The 13,090-nt window shown below is 38.8% G+C and overlaps 1 protein-coding gene across 4 annotated transcripts in view; it reads left to right on the top strand.

Annotated features, from left to right (window-relative positions):
* The window catches only part of GLRA2 (glycine receptor alpha 2), a 159,439-nt gene that overhangs the window by 43,127 nt on the left and 103,222 nt on the right, over positions 1-13,090 (top strand). The gene's annotated exons all lie outside the window — the stretch shown is intronic.

The following is a 13,090-nucleotide window of genomic DNA, read 5'->3' as shown; positions in this document are numbered from 1 at the left end:
CTTGGCAAGTGGTTCATATTTATGACGGTTGCAGTGTCCTGGGGTCATGTGATCCCCTTTGCAATCTTCTGACAAACAAAGTCAATGGGGAAGTCAGATTCATTTAACACGAGTAACTAGTGTTACTAATTTATCAGCTGCAATGATTCACTTAACAACTGAGGCAAGGAAGGTTGTAAAATGTGGCAAAACACACTTAACAAATGTTAACACTTAACAATAAAAAAAATTGGGTTCAATTGTGGTCGTAAGTCAAGGACTACCTGTATTCTATTTTTTTTCTTTCTTGCTGCAATTTTTTATCACCTGCAAGCTACTTAAATCTTTAGTGAAGAATTTGAAATTATAATCTGAACTCTCACAAATTATTCTTAGATGCAATAAAGATTTAAGGGTTTTCAGCCTTACAGGAAAAAAAAACCCAGTTTCAATGTATTTTTTACTTTCTCTGTTACAATCTCTGTATTTATTTATCCAACTGTGAAGAAAGGCAAGTCCTAAGATCCTTTTTTAGATGCATGCCAAGGACAAGCAAATGCTGGTTTCATGAACTATTGTTACATTGTTGTAGTTATTACATTCCAATTGTCATTATACGTTGGATACTGGTGTAATACCATTACTGCTTTACTGAGGACAGAGACAATATTTTAAGTGGCTTTTTTTAAAGTTTGCAGAAGTTTTTTTGTTCATAAATTTTTCTAGGTGTAGGAAGCAGGGGCTTTTTTCCTCATTCAAAAAAAATAAAAATCAGCAGAAATCACATTACCATTGTTTTACGGATTAGGCTGAATTCTAGTGACACAATCACAGGGGATTTGAAAACCATACAAAGTTTGAATTGTTTGCAGCCCATAGTAGTAGATCCCCAATTTCTTACGTACACATCCCAAAAACAAAATAAACAAAATCTGTGAACTCAGGCTTTTTTTAATTGATTGATAGAGAAATTAATAGAAACTAGGGCTTTTCCATCATCAGTATAAAATAAAGATGAAAGGCTTGTGGAATACCATCCTGATGCTCACCACTCTTCTCCTTTAGAACAGTTGGAAACAAATAATAAGGACAAATAAAAATAGAATTTGGGGATGGGGAGGATACACACAGGTTAAACATCCAATTGTGGCTGTACACATTGGATAGAATTCAGCAGTATTTAATCGTGACCTCTGCTCAAATTGTGGAAGGCCATCTTGGGTGAGTTGGAGGATTGAGGCTTAGAAAATCCAAAAAGCTCTAGTCTCTTGTCTCCAAATTTTAGTTAAGTATTTTATTCTGAGGCTCATAAAAGAGAAGAGGACTTCACACCCTGAACCTATTGTCTCAATAATTTTAGAACTGCTTCTAACAGCATTAATTTGACCTATTCATTCCAACTCAGCAGTCCAATGGCTTCACTGTGCCTGATTAACTCTTTTGAGTTATCAGTCTAAGATAGAATTTCTATGCTGGCTTGGAGAATTCTGAGAGTTGAAATCACACATCTTACAGTTGCCAAGCTTGAAAATGCTGATTTAGACGACAATCCAAATACTAAGCAGTCTCACTTCTATTTAGCTTTTAAGACCAAAGTTAGCTAATCATGGTTAGAAGATTTCTCTGCAGAGATTTAGGCTATACCTATGCCTATCAGAAGCACAAACTCATGTTGTTATTTTTTGTTTATATATTTATATGCAAATATAATTATTATATGGTTACATAATTATAATTTGCATTTTATTAAAATCAATATGCTTTATCTTACAATAAACCCAAGTCCAAAGATGCAATTAACTTTTCTGTATGAGAAAAGTTAATGAGGCACAAACATGTTTATTCAGTGTGATATTCTTTCAAGATATATCAACAGCCCCAGAGTGAATGGCCACCTGAATTCTCAGCAGAAGTAAATGTGCTGTTACTTAACAATGCTATTTTCACCTGTTTAATCTGAAGGAAAACAGAATGCTCCTATTTGCTTGAGTGATGCCGGATACATCTTACTAGGAGCAATGGTGCAGTAATGTGTTATCTGGAGTGCACTTGGATAATTTTTCTGACATTTGTACATGTTGCAGAAATAATATTTCAAGCTGTCATTTCAGATTTGTAAAATGTATATGCTTCAACAAAAGTTAACATGATAAAGTATAAATAATAGTTGGTTTTGAATCCAAAGCTTATCATCTCCTATTATATTGACCATAAATGCCTACTTCACAGACAATCAATATGAAGGAAATATATTGGACTCTATACCTAGCAAGTACTTACTTTAAGAATTACTCGGTAAAAGCCAGTGGGATGGAATTTGCCTTCCTACTTTTTCAATGGATGTAAAACCATATAAAGAAAGCTTCTACATCTCTCAGGATTTCCAGATTCCGGTTGATGGCCCTTGCAAATGGCCAAGTACAGAGGAAGATTTCAACAAGTCTGAAATCTGCAGTAGATTCAAGATGACCAATCTGCAGTAGATTCAATGATATCAACAATATCATTGTGCCAGGCATAGCAACCTTTTGGTCTCAGTCAGTGGTGGGATTCAAAATTTTTTACTACTGGTTCTGTGGGCGTGGTGTTGCTTGGTGGGCGTGGCAGGGGAAGGATTCTGCAAAATCCCCATTCCCTCTCCACCCCACTAACCTGCTTTCCAGCTCTGTTCTCCTGTGCAGAGCAACAAAAGAAGACCCAGCCAATCAGCTGGGACTCGGGAGGCAGAGAATAGATGGGGGCGGAGCCAGTCAGAGGTAGCATTTACCGGTTCTCCGAACTACTCAAAATTTCTGCTACCGGTTCTCCAGAACTGGTCAGAACCTGCTGAATACCACCTCTGGTCTCTGTCTTGAATATTGTTTTGGCAGGAAAAGAGAAGCTATTTAAATAGGTAAAAAGCTTCCTGTATGCCAGAGTTTAGTATGAAAAGCTCTAATCTAAAGAAGAAAGTACATATTTAAAACTAAATTTGTGAAGTTGGTAGTGTTGTTCTTCCCAACTTCTCTGTATGAGTTCTCCCTTCATTGCCAGACCTCGCCCTACCAACAGGCAATATTTGAAAGATGTCTTTGTCAAAGTTTTGGTCACACTCTCAGACCTCTATATTTGTGAGGAGGAATTGTCAGCTTCAGTCTAACTCATGGGCTTCTTCCAGACCTGAGGGATGAGCATTTTGTGTTTGCTACTGATGAAACAACACTAGAATTAGGTTTTTTTGAAGGGGTGGGGGGATGGTTCTTGCTTTGCTGAAACTTCAAGAACTAATTCCAGTTTAGAATTCCAACATGTACAGTCAGGCCATGATAACTAAGTAACAATACTAAAAAATACAGGCAAGCTTAGTCAGTCCACAACAATAAACTACAATAAGCACTCACAAAAGATATAGGGATGGGGCATTTAAGGAAAATATTGTTTGCCTACCAAGTGTGGAAACTTCAGGAGTTCTGATCACTATAGCAATAGCATTTCAGTGTATATATTGCCCCATAGCACTTTATAACACTCTCTGGGCAATTTACAATGTAGAAGAAATATTTGCCTATTTCCCCCAACAATCTGGATTCTCATTTTACCAACCTCTGGAAGGATGGAAGGCTGAGTCAACCTTGAGCCCCATCAGGATGAAACTTCAATCTGTATGCAGAGTTTTGCCTGCCACACTGCACCAGGGTTCTATTTTTATACCTTTTGGGAAAATGAAACTACCTATTTGTACTTAGGTTTTGAACTAAAAAAAATGCAAATTCTCTATCATGTATTATTTACCTCTATCGTGTATTATTTACACAATTGGAAAAGCATAACAGGATGCACTACAAATAACCATATTGTTCAATAAGAATTAAAGAATAATTTACATACAGCTGTGTAATAAAATTATATAATTCAATATCTGAAAACATGAAAATAAGAAAGATATCAGACAAATATCACATGCTGATAAAAAAAGCCAATACTGTAGTAACCTACCCATATGCATATTGATTTGGGTCGTACATCATGCTATTCCTTTTGTTTATTGTTTGTTTTGTTATGGCTGAGCATGGTGCACTGATCCATCCATTGTGCTTTAGCATTATAGATGAACCAGACTATCTTGATTAATTCAACAAAACAATCCTACCTAATATTATTGAATAAGGTTTATGGTTAACAATCACTTTTATCATTAAAAAGAGAGAAGTTCTTATCTTCTAACTCAGTGGTCCCCAACCTTTTTTATGCCGCAGCCCGGTACCGGCATCAGCTGGGCGCCGCCATCTTGTTTTGATGAAAAAGTGCTTCCGGTGAGCTCACCGGAAGCACTTTATCATCAAAACAAGATAGCGTGCTTAGCGCTTCAGTGAGCTTTTCCGGGTAGAAATGGCTTTCTACCTGGAAAAGCTCTCAGCGCTGGCGCCGCCATCTTGTTTTGATGAAAAAGTGCTTCCGGTGAGCTTTCTACCGAAAAGCTCACCGGAAGCACTTTTTCATCAAAACAAGATGGCGGCGCCAGAAAACCAGCGGCCCGGTAGGATTTGTTCCACGGACCGGTACCGGTCCGCAGACCGGTGGTTGGGGACCCCTGTTCTAACTGATTCCTTATTTGTTTCTCAACAAAGAAGCTATTGTTTCTTCCAATTTAGAACTTTTATGTTTTCCAGTCTCATGGAATTATGCCAATTATTTACTATTTATCATGTAATCAAATTGCCATGCCTTACCTTACTTCAATATTTTTTTTTACAATTGAGAACAAAAATTTCTAGTTGGAATCTTTCTTTGATCTAACAGGATTCTTCCATTTCCATTTAAGTAAACTATTTGAAATGATTATATATCCAGCATTAGTCATGATGATTGGTCCAAGAACACTGGTAGCCTCAAGAGCTTCCTCGGTGTACTCCTGAACATTGATAGCAAATTTTCTATTTCAATGCAAGAAACATTTCAAAATGGCAAACTAAGTATTCCCATAAAGTTAACATTGTTTTTTTTTTAAAGCCCCCCCCCGCCCCCCAAAAAAACCCCAAGGAAGAAAAAGAGCTCCCAATTTTGTTTCATTGTCTTCCCTTTTATAGGTTTCAGGTTTCCCCAACATGTTACTACACCCAAGCACTGAAAAGTTTTCACCCCTGAATTGCATAGAAGAAAGGTGAGGTTCCTCTTCCGATGAAAGAAACCAAATTTGAAGCTCTCATTTAAAAGTAGCAACAGATTATTTCCAAAGAAATGTGGTACTGAATCTCTGAACTTCAGCTGACACTAAGATATCTACAATGGCCAACATTACAGAGGACACTGTCCCTTTTAAACCCAATGGAAATAACTGCCCTTAAATAGTTTGTATTTATTCTAGTGCATTTGACGAGTAAAGTCTTTGTCAGTTTGGTCAGGGCTGATAACCTGAACATGGAATCTTCAGAACAGCAAACATTCATATGGTTTGTAACATTATGTGAATTTGTTCTTCATTTGTGTATGTGTGTACAGTGCACAAACACTTCAGTCTGATTTTAAATTTATTGTATAATCCAACATAGCATTTTAGAGAATTTTAATTTTCCTGGTAACAGTGCTTTATCCTGGGAGAGATTAGCAGTGAGAGCACAAAAATCAATGTCAGATCAAAAATTATTGCTTGTTTTCCAAAGCCAGGAAGGTATTTCTCCTTCCCTTCCCACAGTTATATTGGTTGTGCCCAGATAACTTTGATAGGTTGTGTTTTTGTGCATGTGTGTTTTTTAAGAAAGATAAAGCATCAGATTTTGCACTCCTAAAGAAACTCTTTATGGGAAAAAAAAGCACAGTGTAAGAAAAATGATTCAATTATCCTTAGGCAAAATTGTATGAAATTCTTGGCTATTTGAAATGTCTTTTTAAAAATGAAAAGCTTTCCACTATAAAACTTGCTAATTGATGGAGAAACTCTTAATAGAATTAAAGCAAGGATGGGATGGAATGGGGTAGGGTAGGGTAGGGACAGCAGGCCTTGTAGGCACATACTGAACTTGTTCAACATATTAATAACAAGAAAAAAAATCAAGGAAACAATAGGTCTACTAAACAGAGAAGATGGCAAGGAAGTAACAGGCAGTAGGGAGAAAGCAGAGCTGCTTTACTCATTATTTTTTTCTTTTTCTTTTTTTTTTTGAGAGCCATGGCAATTTATTGAAGACAATGCCCTTTAAAAAATGTCTATGAAAATCTCATTTTCATAGCAAAAGAAGAGACAGTAGCATCCAATAAAGCCTGAGCCATTGTTTGACAGTTCTCTGGCCAACCAAAAGGAGGTGAAGTACTTGAGGATTGGAAAAGAGCTGATGTGGTCCTCATTTTCAAGAAAGGAAAAAAACAAAAAAAAAACAGACCCAGGAAACTGCAGTCTAACATCAATACCTGAGAAGATCTTGGAAAAGATAATTAAAAAAAACAGATCTTCGAACAACTACAAGCAAATAAAGTTATAACTAGTAGCCAGCATGGGTTTGTTAAAAACAGATCATGCCAAACAATCTTATTTCATTCTTTAAAAAGTGACTAAATTAGTAGACCAGTGAAATGCTATGGACATAGTACAGTTAGATTTCAGTAAGATATTTAACAAAGTAGACTACGATCTACTTCTTGGTAAGGTAGAAAAATGTGGAATAGAGTAGACAACATCACCACCAGATGATTTGCAGCTGGCTGGCAAACTGTACCCAATGAGTAGTCCTTAATGGTACTATATCAACATGAAAAGAAATAAGCAGTGGGGTACCACAAAGCTCCATCTTAGGCCCAGTACTCTTCAATATCTTCATAAATGACTTAGATGAGAAAATAGAAGGGGAACTCATCAAATTTGCAGATGACACTAAACTGGCAGGAATAGCAAACACCTCTGAAGAAAAGCTCAGGATCCAAAAAGATCTTGACAAATTTGAACAATGGGCCCCATCCAACAAAATGAATTTTAATGTGGAGAAAAGCAAAGTTTTACCCTTAGGCAGGAAAAACCAAAGGTACAAATACAGATTAGGTGAGACCTGGCTCAAAAACAGTAACTGTGGGAGGGACCTCGGAGTCCTAGTGGATGATCACTTTAATATGAGCCAGCAGTGTGCAGCAGCAGCCCAAAAAGCTAACACAATCCTGGGTGGTATAAACAGAGGCATGGAATCAAGATCACATGAAGTATTAATACCACTTTATAAAACCTAGTAAGACCACACCTGGAATATTGCAACCAATTTTGGTCACTATACTACAAAAAAGATGTTGAGACTTTGGAAAAAGTTCAGAGAAGAACAGAGAAGAACTGGTAGTGACTTATGGCAATATGTGAACTGTGTGAAACATTTCTTTTGACAAAGTAGCACTAGCATAATGACACAATTTGAAAAATAAATGTTCCTATGAGTCTGGTTTGTAAATGAGTGTCATTACACTTAGAAACAGAGGCATGAAGGAAAACAATAAGAGTTTTGCTGCATTCTATTTGGAGAAACTTTATTTTCTTTTTCAAAAAACCATGTTGAGTCCTGGGTGCTATATTTCAGTAAAGACAATAATAAATTGAAATGGTTCACTGTAGAGCTACAAAGCTGTTAATGGCCAGATATTATGAGAACAGATAGAAAAGACTGAGGTATTCACCTGCAATGAAAAAAACAAACATGCTTCAGATAGATCAAGAACAATGCACAAATGTATGTTTCAGATAAAAGCAGTCTTAACTCCCCTGTTAAACAAAGCAAGTATCATTCTGAATTTTCATATTATTTTAAAAATGTACCGAATTCTCTGTACTCTCCTTTTTATAGTGGTGCAAAAACATTAACTGCAAATGGTAATTGCACATGTTTGGCTTCAAGGTTGCTGCTAAGCTTTTGGTGTTTATAGTGGGTTTCTGATAAATACTTTTATCTAAAAATGAAATTCTCAATCATCTGATATTCATGAAAAGGAAACAAACTGCTGTTGCTGGCAAAATATCAGATGAAAATGAAAGGAATTTACAAAAAATAGCCAAAGGATAGAGTTTGTACTTTTACTCTGCTACTCTATAATACTAAGACCCTTGATTAAAGGCTCAAATGATCACATTATTGAATTAATACTTTGGACTAAATACTTGTGCCAGAAACAATGTGCATTTCACATGCTTTCCTTCTATTCCTCTACTTCCTCTACTGAGCCGTGGTGTCGCAGTGGTTGGAATGCGGTACTGCAGGCTATTTCTGCTGACTGTCAGCTTCCTGCACTTCCGGCAGTTCGAATCCCACCAAGCTCAAGGTTGACTCAGTCTTCCATCCTTCCGAAGTGGGTAAAATGAGGACCCAGATTGTTGGGGGCAATATGTTGACTCTGTAAACCGCTCAGAGAGGGCTTTAAAACACTGTGCAGTGGTATATAAGTCTAAGTGCTATTGGTATTTATTCACATAAGCTTGTTAATTTATTTGTATTGTAGTGGGAAGGCAATAAGCCCTCATTTTTTCTATTCCAAATCTGCCTAGTTTTCTTTATTGTTCTCATTATGTTCTTGTAGTTTTACATCAGGCACATATAATATAAGTAGTCCTCAACTTACAGCCACAACTGAGCCCAAAATTTTTGTGGCTAAGTGACACAGTAGTTAAATGAATTTTTCCCCATTTTACAACTATGGTAGCAGCCACCTGAGCAGCCATGATCCCTCCTCCCCAGCCATCCAGACCTATTCCCTGCCTGGCCAGCCATCTGGCGCAAAGTCACGCTGTCCTTCTCCTCCTCCCCCTCTTCCTACCCACTCAAGTGGTGGTGGGCTCTGTGGAACAATGAGGTCTCATTCCTCTCCCAGCGCAACAAACTCCACTGGCTGGCTGGGACAGGGACCCCACTGCCTGATGATGGCTGCTCAGGTGGTTGCCACTGCAGCAACTTGAGTGTCCCGACTGTGTCTAACTGAAGAAAGCAGAGGTGCAGCTGCAGGTTTGCCTTCAAAGATCGCTCCAAGTGCCGCATGTGCACCCATATGTATATAGACATGCTCCATAGGACAACAAGGTCTCATTCCTCTCCCAGTGAACTCTGGTGGGCTGGATGTGGGTGTGAAGGGCCTGGCCCTGCAGTACTTCATCACTCAGTTGGAAGCTTTGTTCCTGCCCTCACACAGTAAAGCCACCCGTGGAATCGGAATCGGCCAGGCACCGAAACCAACACCATCCATGGCTCAGGTGTGCTGCTCACTTGCATGCACCAGCCTTACTGTTTGAAGGCAGGAACAAAGCTTTCAACTGAGTGAGGAGGCACTACGGGGCCAGGCCCTTCACACCCACATCCAGCTCGCCAGAGTTCACCAGGCCGAGGGAGGAATTAGACCCTGTCCCGCGGAGCCCCATTTGAGTGGGGAGGACGAGGAGGAAAAGAATGGTGAGGCTTTGTGCCAGCCAGCTGGCCAGGCAGGAAATAGGTCAGGTGGTGGTCACCCATCTCCGCCACAGCAGTGGTGAAAAGTACTGAATGAAAGTTTCTGGGTCCCTAACACTCTGCAAAAGAGGGTGGGTGCCTGAACCTGTGCAATATTATGGAACCCAGAAGCATCCATTCTCGGCATGAAAAGCAGTTCCAAGCCAATTCTCTTCTCCCTTCCTAAAGGCAAAGACTTCTATCACTAGGGCCCCCATGGCCTTCCCCACCCTGAGATACCTCATGGTCACTTAATGAATGGCACATTGGTATTCTTGAATTGTGAGCTCTTGGGAAGGTATCCCCTCCTTGTGTGTTGTAAACATCCATTTCTTGTGGGGAAAACAAGACAAAGCAGAGTGAGGAATAATATTTTCCTTTGCTACATTGCCAGTCTGAATTAGACCATGGCTGAGCCCTTAAAACAGTAGGCTGGAATCACCAGATATTTTCACCTAAATGCCTCTGGGTCTTCACACTCTGACCCTGTCTCCAGTCCTGGGTGCTCCTGCTGATAACATCTATCTTACAAATGTGCACATCAACTTATCAACCTTTTCAGCACTTCTGGTGTGGAAAGAAATAGGATTTCCCTCATTGCTGCCTTTCTAGCAAGTAAAACAGCAATAATTAAATAAAGACTATAGCATTACCTCCTGGCAATATATTATCAAGGTGTGTGACTAGAGATGTCGTTCTTCTCCTCTGCCACCCGTGGAAATAGGTCAATCTCACAGAAGCTAAACGAAAAACATTAAAAAAAATATTTATGTTTTCAATTCAGTCCTGACTACTGGCAATTGCCTAGACAATTCCCTGCAGTTTTCTTGGCAAGATTATTGGAAGTGATTTGCCATTGCCTTCTTCCTAATGCTGAGAGAGAATATCTGGTCCATTTGACTTTTTAACTAAGGCAGGATCCGAATTCACTAGTTTCTAGACTAGTTCCTTTTAACTGCTACACCAAATTAACATGTATTTATAATATGCAATGTTGTGTGATCAAGAACATAGATTAGTAGCACAAGTTGGCTAATCAATTAAATAAATAAAAAAATCAAAAGACCACAAGATGGCATTGACCCTTATAATTATCCCAGGCTCTGAATAATAATTATCCCAGGCTCCAAATCTAAAAAAATTCTGCAAAGAACAATTACCATTTCAAGTTTTATAACCATTTTATTATCATTTTATAAGAAAATAATAATAATCAACCTCCAATATGAATATAAGACTAAACTACAAGTAATCTTCAACTTACAACGGGTCAAAGTTACCACAGACCTTCCAAAAGGTAATTACTACCCAGTCCTGAAGTTATGGCCCTGCAGCAAAGCTGTGGCCATTTGCCCTTATGAGAGATACTGCAGTGCGCCCCCTATTTCCCCTCCCATCCTGCCCCACTGTCTCCCATATGGCCTGCTCTGACAACCTGTTGGATTGGACACAATCCTTCCCACCTTAGTCATCAATTGCTCACGTACCTTTCAAAGAGATCAGGAGGTCAGGGTAGTGAAGGAGCACAGGCAGCTCCATTGCTGAGCCACATGGCACAATTTCTGAAGTGGATATCTTTTTCTGAGCAGAAAATAATACTGACAAAGCTAAGGCTGGCTAGAGTCAGCAAGGAATGAAAAACCAAGAGGTTTTCCCTTCCATGTTAATCCTAGCCTTAGCCTTGCTAGCATTAGCGAGGAAAGGAAAACCAAGAGAAGCTAATACTGACAGAGCTAAACCTGGCAGAGGCAAGTTTAGAAAACTAAGGCTACCATTAACAAGGAAAAGAAAACATAGAGGTGATACTTACCTCTGCCAGTATTAGCAGTAAGCTGTTACTACTGTTGGAATAAATATCCTTCTGGTTCAGTTCCAAGTGGGGAGAAAGACACTGGAAACATGGAGTCTGATTGGAAAGACAGTTTATTGGTGAACAAGACCTCACGGGTTTGAGGTCCTGGGCAGCTGACCACATGGAGGAGAGAGAGGGGTATTTATATCTTCTCTTGGGCCTTGCCCTTGAGCTTCCTGTTCCTGTGCAAGAAATGTATTCTATTGGTTGTCAGACTCCCAGGGGGCTATGCAGGGGTCATAGCTGACGTTGTCTGAGATAAGTTTGGTTGAACCTTGCTGGGTGATGCAATGAAGGGGCTTGGTTGTGCCATGTGGTGGGCTCTGCTTATAATCCTATTATATCCTGGAGGGCCATGTCTTAATCCTATCACCCTGGAGTTGAAGGTCCAATTGTCTTGTAGTTAGGCTGGCCCAGTCCTGCTCAATAAGCACCAAATATCTGCTGGGGGCAGGGAGCTGCTCTTAGTCTTTAAAAACATGTTTCTCCTTTTCTCATCCAGGGAAATATAATATTCTGCCTTTTTAATATTTCCTACAACGTTTAATTCTTATAGGAGAGGGGTAGGTGCTAACTTTCTACGCTACTTAACAAGAAATAAACAAAGCCTAATCAAGGAGCCACCAAGGGAAAACCAACACCCTAGCAACTCTGACAGGACAAGCTATTGTACCCAAACAGAGCAAAACCCACTCCCACTGAAGATGTTACCTACTCTGCTAATGAAACATCAGCCAACAAAGACCCAAGCTCAGAGGCCATAAAGGACTCTAGAATAAGGAATGTATATTGTCAGTCTGGGAAAGCAGCTGTCTTTCTCGAGAGTGCTGGTTAGCATCACAACGGTTGTAAAGCATATGAGTCTTTACAAAATTAGTAATATAGGTAGTCCTTGATTTACAACACTTCATGTAGTGACCATCTGAAGTTACAACAGCACTGAAAAAATGGACATGACCATTTTTTCACATTTATGACCATTGCAATATCCCCATAGTCAAATGATTTAGATTTGGATCCTTGACAACTGACTCACATTTATAACAGTTACAGGGTCTCAGGGTCATGTCATCGCCACTTGTGAACTTCTGACAAGCCAAGTCGATAGGGAAAGCAGTTTCACTACTAATTTCACAACTGCAATGATTCAGTTAACAAATGTGGCAAGAAAATTTGTAAAATTTTAAAAAACTCACTTAGCAAATTTCTCACCTAGCAACATACACTTTGAGCTCAATTGTGGTTGTCAGTTGAGGACTGCCTGTATAGAAACACCATAAATAAATCAAGGAGTATAGTCATATGAGTAGCAAAAAGTATTCCAGTGTTGCTATATTATTGGTTATGCTAGTTTAATTATAAACTGTTCCATTGCACAGGGAATAGTGATACTTGGTATAACATAAATAAAAATAGGGTGGTAGCACATCATAATATGTAAAAATCATGACTGAAAGATATATGCCATTTGAAAACCACATAGCTATAAATAGAAAAGCCAAGGAAATCTAATTTTAGGGGAGTGGTGGATTTTTGTTAGTTATTTCTGATGATGAGCTACTAATGTGATAGAAAGATACATTTACATTGTATGTGTTATTTGTACCGATTAGCAAAGGTGAAGAAGGAGAAGAATCAAGTACAGGAGAGTTTCTGGTACCACTTCCTACAAATGTGACAAAGTCAAATAAACACAACTGCATAGTTCAAAAAAATAAAATTCTGATTAACAACCTAATTAAGTGTAGGCTGTATGGTATACTTACAATGTGTTTCTAAAAGTGGCTTGAATACAGTATTCCAAAAGTGTTCAGCAAAGATTCCTTATTAAATTGGAATG

This window comes from Notechis scutatus, chromosome 5 (genome assembly GCF_049901735.1).
Source record: "Notechis scutatus isolate UNSWTSFEM ecotype Mainland chromosome 5, rNotScu1.2, whole genome shotgun sequence".
In the NCBI taxonomy this organism is placed as follows: domain Eukaryota; kingdom Metazoa; phylum Chordata; class Lepidosauria; order Squamata; family Elapidae; genus Notechis; species Notechis scutatus.
This window is presented reverse-complemented; position numbering and strand designations above follow the sequence as displayed.